Source organism: Dendrobium catenatum, unplaced genomic scaffold (genome assembly GCF_001605985.2).
Source record: "Dendrobium catenatum unplaced genomic scaffold, ASM160598v2 fragScaff_scaffold_313, whole genome shotgun sequence".
NCBI classification, from domain to species: domain Eukaryota; kingdom Viridiplantae; phylum Streptophyta; class Magnoliopsida; order Asparagales; family Orchidaceae; genus Dendrobium; species Dendrobium catenatum.
Window position 1 is genome coordinate 1,923,145 of NW_021318775.1, and position 17,940 is coordinate 1,941,084.

The window sequence follows — 17,940 nt, forward strand, 5'->3', positions numbered from 1 at the left end:
TTCAAAATTCAAAAAAAAAAAAAAAAAAAAAAAAATCATTTGGATCTTGAATCTGGTCGAGTTTGGTTATTGGTCGGCTATGTTTAATTTTTGTTTGTGTCAATATGACTAAAGAACTTATATTATAAATAAAATTTTATCCAATATTGATAGCTTTCCTATTATACATGCATTAATTCTATAAGATCAAGGAATTAATCTTGTTGTTGAGTATTGTCACTGGTGCAAATGACGGGCATTGGAATTATTGATAATGAAAGACATTTATGTTATTTGAGATGATGCATATCAAAATTATTAGCAATTTTGGGACTTCTTGTTGTTAGCGGCGATGACATAGGTGTTTGTGTTGAAAATAGACACTAACCTTGTTTGTGGTGGTAAGCCTCACCATTATTAGCTATAATGAGCACTGATGCTATTGGAGATGATGAGCGTAGATCTATGTGGTGATTATAAAAGTGGACAACATATGTCTAATTCTAGGCTTTGGGATTATAATATAATACTTATCAGCCATCTAAGGGCTTTAATGATATTAGAATTGAATAATCTTACACTCATTTGATTTATCTCGTTGAATTGCTCATTTTGACTTTAAACACACAAGATTTATAGGATGATTGGTCCCTCAAATAGTCTCATAAAGTTTCCAACTATACTTCTTGGTACTCGATTCAAGTCTATTTGCATGGATCAAGACATTGTCTATATCATTGAGTTTATCTAATTATTGCTTTTATTTTGATTATAAGTTTATTAAAAAAGGAGTTTGGATGGTCATGGAGTGGATCCTATATGTTTCTAGTTTGAATATTTAGGGGCTTTGGGATTTGAAAATATTACCAAGATCTATGGTCAATTAGATGAATTTTTGGTATTATATCAAATAAACATTAAATTAACAAGTGGAATCAATTCAAGTCATTTGATGGAGTTCATAATTCTTGATATAAATGATTAGGATGCCATTCTTTTAACTCCATATAAAATATCCTCCCCAACATCCCAAGTTATCCATAAATGCCCACCATCCATCATTTACCCTTTGAAAATTATCTCATAATCTTTATATAAAATTAAGTATGAAAATTATCCCAAAACCTAATAGTACCTCTCACGGACCCTTAGATTTTCCCATATTAAAGCCAAGAAACTCTCTTAGTACTTTTGATAGCTTCATCCATATCTCCTAACATAAAAATAAAATTACTTATCTCCATTAATGAAGGTGGGTAGCTTTTTGATGAGATTAATGACTAGAAAAAGAATATGGATCTTTAGCATACTATTTAAAAAAGAGGTTCGAAGTTTGTGGTGGAATGATGAGGAGTTTCAATTGGTATACAAATAGGAATGTCAAGACTAGTCTAATTTGAGCTGATTTAGAATAGTAGCCTTTATGCTGAATAAATGATTGAAAATGATGGTGGAAGGTTAGCTGGGGATGTGAGCTTATGATCTGTAATTGATGATATAATTTGGAAGAATTTAAGTTGATGCCAAGATGTAAAGAATAAGACAAGGTTGAAGTGTTTCACTAGAGCTATGCGAAAGTATATGGCCTAAAATTTTGGTTGCTAGTTTATTGATTTTAGGAGATGCTTATGTTATGGAGGAAGAGGTTGGAGTAGGCTAGAGAGAGAGAGAGAGAGAGAGAGAGAGAGAGAGAGAGAGAGAGAGAGGAGAGAAAGTAAGGATTGGGCTTGTATTTTATATCACTCATAATATAAATGTTTCTCTAATTGTGGTTGGTAACGCTAATCCTATTTATGTTTTCAATTATTTTATATTTTGCTGATTTTTTTCCTCCTAAAATTGATTAAAATGCAATATCTCCCATTTTAATGATTTTTACTATGTAACTTTTGATATGTAGTAGATATTATTACCTTGAGTATTTTGACTGATTTATCTATAAATTCATTTGGTGATTTCTTCTATATGTCATTTTATCTAAAATGAGTTGTATAATACTGGGTATAAGATTATTAGGAGTTAGTATAATGTATCTTGGAATAAAATATATGACATGCATTAATTTACTATTTATTTACTCAAATGAATATTTTTTCATACTAAATGCATATTGATTAGTGTGATGATAATTGCATTGGGTTTCTATTATGCTTATTATTATATGATCTATATGCATAAAATCTTTAGATTGGCTAGAGACATTATCCTATATAGTAGAGTGGGCCGATGTGCTTTTCTTAAAAAAAATTATTATATAATTCTAAGTGATATGAAAAGGGAGTTATAAGGAGATTGACTGATATGATATGATATGATATATTAATAGGAAACAAGTGATGACTTCTTACATGAAAATCATATGACTTGTGATATGTGATATGAGACCAATTGCTACAAATATGACTGATGTAATTGAGATTGATTCATATAGGGTTGGCCTATAAGTCAAGATATAAAAAAATACCACAAGTAGCTAGATATCATATCTTGCTTTCATAAGCATATGACATCATCGTGCATGATAAATAACATAAGTGATATGATATGATATACACATGATACAAGATATGATCGATATATGCATATGATAAGATTGATATGACTGATGAGATTGCTATAAAGACATATGATATACATGAAATACATGATATCATATTGCATTGAATATGATAGGAATACATGATATATTTGTATTGATACTTAATGCTGCATAAAGACTTGTGATATGCGATATGAGACCAATTGCTACAAATATGGCTGATGTAATTGAGATTGATTCATATAGGGTTGGCCTATAGGTCATGATATAAAAAAATACCACAAGTAGCTAGATATCATATCTTGCTTTCATAAGCATATGACATCATCGTGCATGATAAATAACATAAGTGATATGATATGATATACACATGATACAAGATATGACCGATATATGCATATGATAAGATTGATATGACTGATGAGATTGCTATAAAGACATATGCTATACATGAAATACACATGATATCATATTGCATTGAATATGATAGGAATACATGATATATTTGTATTGATACTTAATGCTACATAACATGCATATAATAAGTGTCCACTAGTTTAATATGATAGGTATACAAATGTAAATGAAATAATATATATAATGAAATAAAGCATAATTAATTGACATGCATGAATTCAGAATATACCTACTATGTTGTATTTGACATGAGTATATCAATGACATAATACACTGATACTTTATATGACTACTAATGAATTATATTTATATTAATGATTTCTATTACTCATATGAAATGATACTATTTATATTGATTGATACATAATTATACTACTTTGGATTTAATAATTATACGTATACTACTACTATTATCTTGCATTGATTGCAGTTATATGTTTTGATAACCTACTGAGGTGTTAGCTCACTTTGTGGTTTTACATATTTTTAGGAAGGGGTTAGGATCCAGTTGAGTGAGATAAATCAGAATTCAAATTTTATTTTATTTTAATATTTGGTTTCATTCTTTTGTAGTTAGGAGCATATAAAGATAGACCGATGTATTCTTTGATATCCTAGCTATTATAAATTGAATTTTGAGGAATGAATATGAAATATTTTGATGCATATAATTTGTAGTTACTTTTATTAGTTTTATTATAATAATTAATTATTAGAAGCTTTGATAGATTAATTAAGAGACAAAATAGATAATTCTTCCCAATTGAGATCTTGGGGTGTCACATGTAATAACTAATTTAAAGAAAATACCTAGATAATTACATAACTCACAAAAAATGTGTGAACCACTTGAAGCCACCAAGCACCGAGTAAATAAAGACTACTTCTCCACCAAAATATTTCATTCATTAATAATATTATAAAATGGTTTAGTCCATATTTATGGTTATTATAAGACTCTTAGGCAACCAATTTTGGAGGAAAAAAAGGAGGGAAAAGAAGGGTAGGTTGCCATTAATGAAAAATAATTCTAACCACCTTATTTTAATATGTTATCAATAACAAAATTATCATAGTCTACCATATAAATTTGTAGATGAAAAATAAAATATAAATTATATTTAAAATATTCAAAACTATAGAGTCTTAATTAGGCTCTTCATTGTGCTCTTATAATTGAGCATTTTCTTTTATCTTTTTTTTTGGGGGGCTTTGGTCTTAGATATTATAATTAGATTTTTAGCTTGATTATCTTTATCCACGTGATGTGCCACATCAACTCTTAGGGGCTCAATTGAAATTTACTATGTATAGTTAAAATGTAAATAGTCTTCTATTAGTTATGGGGCCAAATTTCTAAATTAGTACGAGTCAATCATGTATCATCAATAGATTGTATTTTAATGAATTAAAAATCTATCCTTAGTGGTTGGATTAATATATGCTTCTTTAGTGATGATATGATCGATGTATAAAAAAGTTAGATTCAATAAATAGAGTATTATGTTTCGTACTAAAGAGTTAGATTAAAGAAGTGGAGGTTTGCTAACTCCCTTAGATGATAAAATATATTCAATATTAATAACATGATGGATTTATATATTAAAAGATAAATCAAGGCGAGAAGCATTAGTTTCAATTTTCTTAAGAATTTTGAAGGAGGCACATGCCCTTATAATAATTTCTCAAACTTATATGTTTGGTAAGATCTGATTAGATATGAATCAAAATATAATCGCATTCTTTAAATTCTTTTATTAATCGATTATGATTTACTTAAAAAACATATTTTTCACTGCTTGAAGTAATTTTTTTGTTGTATAGTATCATGTAAGCTTTGAAAGTCCTTAGTAAATATGAATGCAAAATCGAAAAATGCATAAAAAGAGAGATTGCTTACATTAATTGGTCACGTAGGGTTTTGACCATACAATACTTCAAAAGGTGATGTTTTGTGTGTTCTAGAGATAATGTTATTATATGCAAATTTAGATGTAGGCAAATGGATGTTCTAATTTTCTAAATGTTTTTTGATAAGGCATATAAGTAGGTTTTATAATACTCAGCTTACTACTCCAATTTATCTATCAATTTGGGGATGAAATGTAAATGAGAATTTCAATTTAGTGTCAAATAATTTTCATTAAGTCATCCAAAAATATAAATTGAACCTAACATCATGATAAATAATAATGGTCGAAGTAAGGTCATGGAAGTGCATAATTTTCTTAGAGAATAATCTAGTAATACGAGAAGCATCATTAATTTTGGAGCATAGTAAGAAATTGGCCATCTAGGAGAACCTATTAGCTACTACAAAAATGCTATCATGTACTCGAGTTGTATGGGGAAACATTAAGATAAAATCCATCTAGAGATCTTCCCAAGGCCTTTAAGGAATAGGCAAAATAATATATTGATCAAACTTTTGTTTGTTAGCTTTAGATTATGTACATGTTAGATATTGTACTACTAATTTTTGGACATCTCATTTAAGTGAAGACAAAATTTGACTTTTCATTAAATGTATTATTTTATCTTTTTAAAATTATAAGCAATTCCTTTAAATGTAATTTAGAAATTAGGAATTCCCTAAGAGAGGATATAGGGATATAGAGTTATTTTTTCAATATAGATATTCACTAACTATTGAGAATGTTCCCTATAAGATTAATAATTTCCCCAAGTACTTGATACATATATGATGAAAGTTAGGACACACCATGTATTAATCTCTAATTCATTTAAATAATTAAATTTTAACTTTTAAAAAATAGATTGTCAATGTTATCTTTGATAAAACATCAATAAAATTATTTTCAACTCCAAGTTTATATTTTAGGATAAAGGAGTAATCCTGGAGATACTCCATTTTGCATGCCTATAGCTTAATTTTTATTGGGTATTGATAAAGTTAAGGGCATGAAGGTCTACAATGAGAATATACACCCTATGTAAAAGATATTGTCGCCATTATCTCAATGATTAGATGATACCATAAAATTCTCAAACAAATGTTAAATACCTCTATTTTCACTCATTTTGTTTTTTACTAAAAAAAAGTTATATGATGGTTTTCTTGGCTTAATATTCCTCTAATTTCAACTACATATGCATAAAAAATCACCTTAACAATTTTATAAAAATCAAGAAGCTTGAGCATTGAGGTAGAAGTCATAAGAAACTTAATTTGATCCAAGACATTTTGTGTGATTAGGATATAATGGAACTTATCTAATTTTAGTAGGTAAATGATTGAAACTATAATGATACTCAATACTTTGATGAATTGTCTATAGAAAGTGGTTAAGCCATAAAAGCTTTTAACATAAATGAAACTTTTAGGTTTTGGCCAGACTAAGATAGCTTTAACTTTATTAGGATCATATTTTATCGTAATAGTGAAAATTATAAATAAAAAAACATCACTTCAATTTGTAAAAGGAAATATTTTTTTTTTCAAATTAATGTATAACTTTTATTTCCTAAGAGTCTTAATAATTTGCCTAAAATGTTGTAAGTGGTCTATTTCACTTGAGAAAAAAATTAAGAAGTCATCAAAATATACAATTTTTTTTTCTTATAAAGGGCTTAAGGAAAATATTCATGAACCTCATGAATATGCTAGGGGAATTTAAGAGTCCAAAGGGATGACCAACCATTATTAAAGCTGGTGGGGGTTTTGTTAAGTAGTTTTCTATTTATCTATTGATATAATCAAAGTTTATTAATAACATTTTTTTAGATTATTTTTTGAGAAAAAAATTAGCCGTTGAGACTAAATCTAGCATGTAGTCTAGCTGAGGAATAACAAATTTATACTTTATATTAATTTTATCTATAGCTAAATTATCAGCACACATTTGCCATATTTCATCTATCATAGGGGTTTGAAAGGCCTGGATCAAGTAGAGACTAAGGCTCTCTTGTACATAATATTTCCTAATTAATTTCTCAACTTATCACTTGATTTTAGTGTATTTAGGGTGATTAATTATGTAATGAGGAAGGTTAGGAATTTATGAACTTGAAACTAAATCAATAACGTGTTTGATGGTTATAAGAGGGGATAATTCATCAAGAAGTCCTTTTGGTGCAATGTCAATGTGATAAAAAAGGAGTGATGATACCATAATCGATATGTAAGTCTCACCATTGTCTAGGGTTACTTATTTTATATATAATGACTAAAGAATACGTAGATAAAAAAATTATATTTTTCAAAATTTCATTTTTGGTGAGACCGTGAAAGTACTTATAATATAGGTACTTGAATTAGGATAAAAATTGATGATATTATCATTGGCAGTAGCTTCAATCAATTGAAGTCATTTAGGGTTTTGTTATTATATTTAAAAATATAAGTATTCTCTATACTATAATGAGTAACACTTATGTCAAACAAACCAAGGTCTTCCTAGCAAGATGTGAGCAATATCTATGGGAAAGATATCAAAACATATTTGAACTTTATAACTATCAATATTGGGAGAGAGATGGTTGACTAAAATGACATGAAAAGGTTCATGGTGCGATTCGCGCTTGAGATTGACTCTAATGAAGGTGTGAGTAGATATGACATTCATTGTATGTCCTCCATTTATAATGAATTTATATCTTTTTTAATACACATCAGATACAATATAAAAATATTTTTTTCTTCACCAAAATGACACGTATATTTGTCAAATATATTTTTGCATATAGGATTAATTTCATTTTGGCAAAATTAACTCCTTGATAGTCATCTATCTTATACTAATAAAAAGACCATCCATTTGGACTAACTAACCTAGTAATATATTAGAGTCATGGGTTTCATCATTGGTGAGAGTTTCAACTTTAACTCTCTTAAGGGATCATTAAAATCACCAGATTTCTCTGAGGATGGTTTTTTATATCTCTATTCCTAAGGTTGGGTTTTCTCTGATTAGGTTGGACTTCTCCTTGATCTATATAAAATCCTTAACTTCTAAAATTGTATTATTTTTAGGCAGAGTATGGGGCATGATTTCTATTGTCTTATAAATGATTCAAATTAGCTTGTATATGATGCTTTAGTTATTTTATTTAAGTTGTAGTCTCCTTAAATAGTTCCTTTGTCTTAATATCAATTTTTATGAATTATAAGATCTATGAAATCAACTATCACAGTCAAAATTTCAATCTAATATTGAGAAACTAATTTAGGTGTCATAAGATGCTTTTTTCTTAATATGAAGAGAGAGATGAGAGGGAAAGAAAAAAGAAGATTATGTATTTCTAGCTTATGAAAGAGATGTGAATAAATTTGTTAAAGGCTTTAAACATGCTCTAATGGTGAAGGAATTCCTAGATATTTTTTTCCTAAACAGTTATCTAGGTTACCTCTAAAGAGAAAGGTAGAATTCTATAATGAGGTTGTGATAGGTACAACCTTGATAGCAAAGACTCCAAATAGAATGGCACCTAGGGAGGTATAGGAGTTAAATGTGCAGTTACAAGAGCTATTGGATAGAGATTTTATCAGGCTGAGTGGATATATCGTCATTGGGCGCTCCTATATTATTTGTGAAGAAGGATATATCTCTGAGGATATGTATAAATTATTGAGATTTGAATAAAGTAATAGGGGAACCACTACCCATAATATATGATATGTTTGATTAGTTAGAGAGAGTAGCTATATTTTCTAAGATTACATTGAGATTAGGTTATAACCAATTGAGGGTGAAAGTAGAATATGTAGTGAAGATGGATTTTAGTATTATATACAAGTAATATGAGTTTCTAGTGATGACATTTGGTGTGACAAATGCTCTGTTAGTATTTATAGATTTGATGCATCGAGTCTTCAAAGAATCTTTGGACCAATTTCTTATTATGTTTATTGATGATATTCTGTTGTATTCAAAATATGAGGAATATATGGTTCATTCAAAAATATCTTTAGAGATATTGAGGCAACAAAAGTTATATACTAAATTTTTGAGATGTGAATTCTAGTTGACTTATGTGAATTTTTTTGGGCTCATGGTGAGCAAGGAGAGACTTATTATGAATCTCCAAAAAGTGTAAGCTTTGGTAGATTAGCTGAGGTTGACATCTATGATTGAGGTTCATAGTTTTCTAGGGCATGTCATGATATTATAGAAAGTTTTTTAGAGGCTTTTTATAGATTGTTATCCCTTTGATAAGGTTAACTCAGAAGAACTGTGTTATTTGATTGAACACTAGAGTGTGATGAGAGTTTCCAAAAGTTGAAGGCATATATGGTGTCATCCCCTATGTTAGCTATTTTGTCAAGTATTAAGAGATTTCAGGTGCATAATGATGCTTTTTTGAAGGGTCTTGGATATGTGTAGCAATATAATGAAAATGTGGTAGCTTATGCATCCAGAAGTTGAACCTGCATGAGAAGAACTACCCAACACATGATTTAGAGTTAAAAGTGATTTTTTCCCTAGAGTTAGTATGGTATTAGGTGTAAGATCTATATGAACCACCAGAGTTTGAGGTATATTTTCATCAGAAAGAGTTAAATCCGAGGCAAAGAAGGTGGTTGGAGCTAATTGAAGGCTATGATTTGGATATCATTTATGAGCCAGGTATGGAAAATATGGTTACTAATACTTTAAGCAAGAAATTAATAGGAGTGGAAGCTAGTTTGGTTACTTCTAAGCAAGCATTGATTAGAGAAATGAAGAGACTAGAGTTAGAAATTGTGTTCCTCTGATGTGTCTGTTGTAATCATTTATCAAATGATAGTTTAACCCTCATTACAGGACATGATTAAAGAATCACAGAAGGAAGTTTAAGAATATATTAGGTTTATGGATCAGATTCAATCTAGAAAGAGACCTGAGTTATAGATAGATGAGCAAGGTGTGGTTTTCTGTGGTAGCAAACTATTGATCCAAGATGATTGTGATCTAAGGAGAGTGATTTTATATGAAGCTCACAACTAGAAGCATACTATTTATCTAGATAGTAATAAAATGTATCATGATATGAAGTACATATTCTGATCGATTGGATTGAAGCATGAAATGTCAGAGTTTGGTTTAAGTGTGAAGCATATCAAATAGTAAAGGCTAATCATCAGAGATTTGATGGGATATTATAGTCATTTGCCTATTCCTAAGTGAAAGTAGAAAGAGATCGCTATGGATTTTGCTATGAGTATTCTTAGGTTTAGGAAAATAAATGACGCAATATAAGTGGTTATGGATATATTGATGAAGTATGCTCATTTTATATCGATGCAGTAGACTAATTATAGACTAATTCTATTGATAAGTTGGCTCAGGTTTATGTGAAGGAGATTGTTAGGCTGCATGAAATTCCTAAGATTATTATTTTTGATCATGATGATAGGTTTACCTCAAAGGTGTCGAAAGGTATTTAGGAAGGTCTGGAGACAAAGTGGGATTTTAGTGTAACTTTTCAATCTTGAGTCAATCCCATTTGAAAATTCCAACCCTAACCTTCTTTGATATCGAGCTTTAAAAATCTAAATAAGATTCGTACCACAATTTTAATCGAGAGTTTTCATAGAAAAACTTTGATTTTCCTATGATGTAATTAACTACGAGGGCTTGCACTCGTAGGAGATTTAGAAACCCATATTTAATTTTTCAAAAAATCAATTTTTCAAAATGCTCAATTAATTCTCTTTGAGAAATTAAAAAAAATGGCGATCGTTATCGTCATATTCAAATAATCGATAATAAGCAATATTATCTTTAGTTGGGAAGATATATTGCTTTATTATCATTACTTTGATTATGAAATTAACGATCTCATATCCGAATCATTATAGTTAAAAACTCAATCAAATTTAATGTTGACCCTCTGGGATAATATGTGATTCTTTTTTGAGTTTGACTACTCAATCTGGATGAATCTAAAGTTTTATAATTTGAACTCATTAGAGAATGATATGCTCATCTTCCGAGGTGATATGTCATTCATAATGACATGCTCAATTTCAAAATTCCAAAAATTAAGTTTTCCCCCAAAAAATTAATTCTTTTCAAAACTACACTTTTTCAATCAAATATTTATCTCTTAAAATATAGTATTATATTCAAGAGGGTAGACCAATGAGATTTCCATTAAATAAAAAATTGGTGGTGTAATCTTAATTGTAGCATGTAATTGATTAACTAAATTATACCAATGGGTAAAGAGTGATGACTCTTAAATGATTATTGAAAGTCACATGTGAAAATAAATGATTAAAAGAAATAAATAAAAGATAAGATGAGATTGATAAATGGATAGCTATGATAGTTAATAGATATACGAAAGAAAACATTACATTAAAGCTAGATTGTCTTGCATTAATTTTTATAATTATATTCATGATTGCATTTATATGATAATACATTAAATTAATGGATAGATATGACTGAAATCATATTTATATAATATATCATAGCATACTGACATGATTCACTAGGTGATATTATTTTTTATCGTATGTCTTATGATTTGATAGATATATTTTGACTTCATTGATCATATTAATTTTATTATTATTATTTCAACTTTTTTATTAATCATATAAACTAATAATTGATAAATATTTGAACCGAAACATACATATTGATTTTTTAGCCTTGTATTAAAAGTAGTGATAGAGTTTTGATCATTTGTTGAGCTTTTATTCTCATTATGCAAATTTTAATGATTTCAGGTCAGGGAATAGGTCATGAATCATGATCGTAAGCAGTGATACTAATAAAGATCGTCAGGTTCTTATTTAGCTTTTGTTCTATATTTTTTAATTTTTTGTAATTTGGAGAGTGTGATTGATAAGTGGTTGAATAATCTTCTAGCTATTGTATATTAATTTTGGGATAATGAATATAATGTAATATTTTGAGGTATATAACTGTTAATTTCTTTTGCTAGTTACATGGATTTATTATTTTGAAGATTTTTACATAAGCTCTAGTTGATTAATTAAAATAAATAATTATTTTGATTTAATTCTGAGATATTATAAATTAGTATCTAAGCAATACATTAGTTAGAAGACAAGAACAAAGTATCATAAAAGGGAAAGTACTACACCATGGGAGTAAACTCTTGAACCTAGTATGAGATACATATTACGTGATAGAGTCACCACTTAAATTTGTAGAGGTCACCACTTAAATTTGTAGAGGTCACCACTAAAATTCTATCTTCTTGGTGGATGATTATGAGATACAGATACTGACAAGGATGTCAGTTACTTAAGTGAGGGAGATTGTGAAATCTCTTAAGTAAAAGAAACTAAGCTCTTAAACATTGAGTTATCTTTTGGTGTAATAGTTAAAATTTCATTAAGCAACCTCATAGTTAAGCATGCTCATCTCTAAGAAATTCTTATATGGGTAACCTCCTAGGAAGTTACGTCAACATGATAAAATTGCAAGGTTTTTAGGCCAAAGTGGGCAATATCTCAATAGTTAAGAGTTAAGGCTGTTATATTTTAGATTTATTGGGTTTATTATTCAAAGAGATAATAAAATAAAGAAGGATATTATTAGTAGAATTTAAGTTTGATGGTTGAAGTCAGGGGCCCCCCACGTCTATTTTTTTATTCTTTATTACAAGAATTTCCAAGAAACCATAAATCATTTAAATTTGAAAAAGTCAACTTTTGGTCAAACTTTAAGTCAAAATCAAGTCAAATTTTTAAACATTCATAACTAAATATAGAAAAATCCAAATTTAGCAAACTTAATATCTAACAACTCATCTTAAAGTCTAATATTTTATAAAATATTATTTTTTTTTAGAATTTAAGCTTAATTAAAAAGTTAATTTTTAACCCCTTAATTAAATAATTAAAATAATCCAAAAAATTCCAAAATTTCGAAAATCACTTAAGAAATCCAAAAATCTTTATTTAACCTTAAAACCAATAACAAACCAACTTTAATTAAAATTCATTAACTTTCAAACCTTAAATAACTTAAGTCATTTAATTATACCGGTTACCACTAGGTAACCCAGGCCTATGAGGCTATTAAATTAGCTCCAAAGAAGGTGAAATAAATTTAACGGCCTGAGCGAGCAACAAAAGAGATAATTAATAACTTTTTAAAATACAATTTAAAATAATTTTAAATCATTAATATTTAAACTTAAACTTAAATTCTCTTAAGTTGTTTAACCAATCAGAATATTAAACAACTTTAACTAACTATCCTACCTAGGATATATCTAAATCACACAGCCTACCTCACATACTTTAGATGGTTTGCTATGATAACCAACTCTAGTCTTAGGTTAGACTGATGTTTATTTTTTTTTTTTGTGCTGAGTTTTTAAGTTTTCACTGCATGTTATTTATTAGTATACATTGATATATTTATTTACTTACTTTCTGCATTCTGTGATGTGTTTGATTGTGCGTTAGATCTATCGTTATGTTAGAGATGATTATACTAATTCAATCTTTTGCAGGTGGTCATGCTCATACAGGACATTAAAAAAAATTAAAGGGACATAAATCAAAAAAATATAAGTAATATGTTTTGTACAGGTGCTCTGAAATGCTAAGCCCTTTAAATTAAAAGAGCATAGCCAAACATGGCTATGATTTGAACAATTTAAATTATATATAAATTAACTACTTGGGATTTTATATAGCTGCTAATTATTAGGATAACCTTGTAGGATCGAGTCTAGAATTTTATTTTTCAAATGTAATGTGATATAATTTGAGTTGTAATATTTTAAATGCTTTGAGATTATGATGTTAAACATCCAATTTGGAATCCAAATAGGAAGAGACAACCCTTAGGGGAGAGTCCCTCTTAATTTGAAGATCCAAATTAGGATGATCTTTAAATATCCAAAGAGAAAAGATAATGCCCCTTTCGAGGAAAAGTTTCTTTTCATTTAGATATCTAGAACCGACAAATCAAGAAGCTCGTGAGAAGGTGAAGAAGTGAAGATTGAGATGAATCCCAAATCTCAAAGTCACTAGTGTCTTAGGAGTAGAAATTTGGGTTTGTTGTCAGTGGTACTTGACCACTTTACTTTTCTATAATTCTAGGATATAATATTAAGTGGCACTTGCCATATGAACATTCAACTTGAGTAATTAATTTAATTGATTTTATAAATTTTATTGTGCTCTAGAAATTATATATATTTCTAATCTTTTTATTTGTATGTCATATTTATTTTAGCCTGTAATTTGAATAGAGGCTCATGAGGGTACGATAAAAATTCTTTTATGTAAACTAATTAAAAATTTTAACTCAAATAGAAACTCTAACGGTCATAAGATGTAAGCTCAGACTTGCTGAGGGTTTTTTATGCATCATATTATACCTTCTTTACCTTATTAGGCACCTCCCCGCTTGTGATTTTTGGATGACTACCTGATCTATGAGGGTGCAGATCTATCAAGAGGATGTTGTACAATCTCTAAGAAAAAACCTATTTTTAAGCAAAGTTTGTAAACTACTTTATTTTAATCCATACATCCTAATCAAGTCAACTAGCATGCATCATATTAGTAACAAATTTAAAAGTGTCTAAACTTTTAATTATATTTAGTTAGACATCAAATACCCAACATAAGTCAATGGAGTCAATTAGGATCTGCTCTGGATGTCGGCCCTACTTTTCTTAAACTTAATATAATTAACATCCTTAACCACTCTTTCATTAATGATCGGATATATAATTTTAAAATGCCTAGGTGGTTTAGTTCGCTCCCTAATCTAAGCTAGGATAAATCTAGATTTGTACTATATTAACTAGATTCGGGTCACTATTTTTTTTAGTACCCACTTTAGATTTAGGTTCTAAGGTAGGCTCAAGCTATAAGCCCTCAATCTCGAGGAATTGAATAATAATTTTTTAATAAAATTAATCATTTAAACTAAAGATCTCTTTAAATCAAGTTCAAGCCCAACACTAAGAATATGCTAAGGTGTTTCTAAAGTAATTTAGATTCTCAAAATACCTCCAACCATTTCTCCTTTTATTTCAGAAATAAATGCTCAATCTTGAGCCAATCCCATTTGAAAATTCCAACCCTTATCTTCTTTGATATCGAGCTTTGAAAATCTAAATAAGATTTGTACCGCTATTTTAATCGAGAGTTTTCATAGGAAAACTTTAGTTTCCATACGATGTAATTAACTATGAGGGTTTGCGCTCATAGGAGATTTAAAAACACAGATCTAATTTTTCAAAAAAAATTAATTTTTCAAAATGCTCAATTAATTCTTTTTGGGAAATAAAAAAAAATGACGATCATTATCGTCATATTCAAATAATCGATAATAATCAATATCATCTTTTGTCGGGAAGATATATTGCTTTATTATTATTACTTTGATTGTGAACTTAATGATCTCATATCCAGATCATTATAGTTAAATTCTCAATTGAATTTAATATTGATCCTCTGAGGTCATATGTGATTCTTTTCTGAGTTTGATTATGATAATCAGGATGAATATAAAGTTTTGTAATTTAAACCCATTAGAGAATGATATGTTCACCTTCCGAGGTGATATGTTATTCATAATGACGTGTTTAATTTCAAAATTCTATATATTAATTTTTCTCAGAGAAAATTAATTCTTTTCAAAACTACACTTTTTCAATCAAATAATTGTCTCTTAAAATATAGCATTATGTTCAAGAGGGTAGACCGATGAGATTTCCATTAAATAAAAAGTTGGTTGTGTAATCTTAATTGTAGCATGTAATTGATTAACTAAATTATATCGACATGTAAAGGATGATGACTCCTAAATGATTATTGAAAGCCACATGTAAAAATAAATGATTAATATAAAAAAAAAGATAAGATGAGATTGATAAACGAATAACTATGATAGTTAATAGATATACCAAAGAAAACACTACATTAAAGCTATATCGACTGGCATTACTTTTTATAATTATATTCATGATTGCATTTATATGATAGTACATTAAATTAATTGATAGATATGACTGAAATCATACTTATACAGTATATCATAGCATACTGACATGATTCACTAGGTGATAGTATTTCTTATTGTATGTCTTATAATTTGATAGATATCTTTTGACTTCATTGATCATATTAATTTTATTATTATTTTTTTAAATTTTTTATTACTCATATGAACTAATAATTAATAAAGATTAAAACTGAAACATACACATTGATTTTTAGCCTTGTATTAAAAGTAGTGATAGAGTTCTGGTTATTTGCTGAGCTTTTATTCTCATTATGCAAATTTTAATGATTTCAGGTAATGGAATAGGTCATGATCGTGAGTAGTGATACTAATAAAGATCATCAGGTTCTTATTTAGCTTTTGTTCTATATTTTTAATTTTTTTGTAATTTGGAGCTTATGATAAATAAGTGGTTGAATATTCTTTTAGCTATTATATATTAATTTCAGGATAATGAATGTAATGTAATATTTTGAGGTATATAATTATTAGTTTCTTTTGCTAGTTACATAAATTTATTATTTTGATGATTTATAGAAGCTCTGGTTGATTAATTAAAATCAATAATTCTTTTAATTTAATTTTGAGATATTATAAATTAGTATATGAGCAATACACTAGCTAGAAGATATAAACAAAGTATCATAAAAGAGAAAGTACTATGCCATGGGAGTCAACTCTTGAACTTGATATGGGATATAGTGTTACGTGATAGAGTCACCACTTAAACTTGTAGAGGTCACCACTAGAATCCTATCTTCCTGGTGGATGATTCTGGGATACGAATACTGATAAGGATGTCAGTTACTTAAGTGAAGGAGATTGTGAAATCTCTTAAGTAAAAGAAGCTAAGCTCTTAAACATTGAGGCATCTTTTGATATAATAGTTAAAATTTCATTAAACAACATCATAGTTAAGCATGCTCATTTCAAAGAAATTCTTGAATGGATGACCTCCTAGGTAGTTACATTAACATGATAAAATTGTGAGATTTTTAGGCCAAAGTGGGCAATATCTCTATATTTCATAGTTAATGATGTTACATTTTAGATTTATTATGTTTATTATTCAAAGAGATAATGAAATAAATAAGGATATTATTAGTAGAATTTAGGTTAGATGGTTGAAGTCGGGGGCGGATCCCCCTTTAGCTCATGATGGTTGGGGGGGTGGATTAAAAAATTCTTTATTGTAAGATTCCCTAGGTAATTTACACCCTCAGTCTATTCCCCCCCCCCCTAAAAATTTTAAAATACTATGGTGTTTAGGCAATTGTCCTCTAGCATAATTAAATACATTCTGTAGACGTGTTATTGTTAGGGAATGATGAACCAAATACAAAGAGAAATAGTAAAAAGAATTAATCATATCATTTATTAATTTGAATTCTAAAAATATCCTAATAAAAACCCTACCAAGGGGTGTTGCCGCCTTGGACCCCCGTCATATCTGCGAAGGGTATGACGATAAAGGATATAGTTAAGGTGATGGGAGGCCTTCTTTACTTTTGGTAGCTAAAATATATCTTTAGCGACATTTTTTTTTTTTTTTTTTATTTTTTACTTTTTTTGTCTCTGAGGCTTGTTCCATCCTTGATTGAAATAGAGGAATGCTTTAGGTATGTTGTTTGATAAAAAAGTACTCCTCAATCATAAGGGAAAATTTTATAAGATGTTCGTGAGACCTACAATACTTTATGGCACAAAATATTGGTTGTTAAAATAGAAGCATAAAATTAAGTTTTGTAGAGATGAGGATGCTCAGGTGGATGAGTGGCTTTACCCCCAGGGACTATTTGTTTTACTATAAAGAGGGTTTTGAAAATGTTGGTATTTGGTTTGAAGTAAAGAAATGCATAGTAAAATTTCAGTGCATTTGGAATACATCAACTAGTTTTTTTTTTTTTTTTTTATTTGGACGATTTTTAAATACACCGCAAACTCATCTCAATTATCATTGCCTGCCAGCCACCTCCGAGATTGGCCGCAACCACTTGCAGCCCCGTCAATTGCCGTCGGTCACTATTTGTCGCATTCTGCCACTACTGG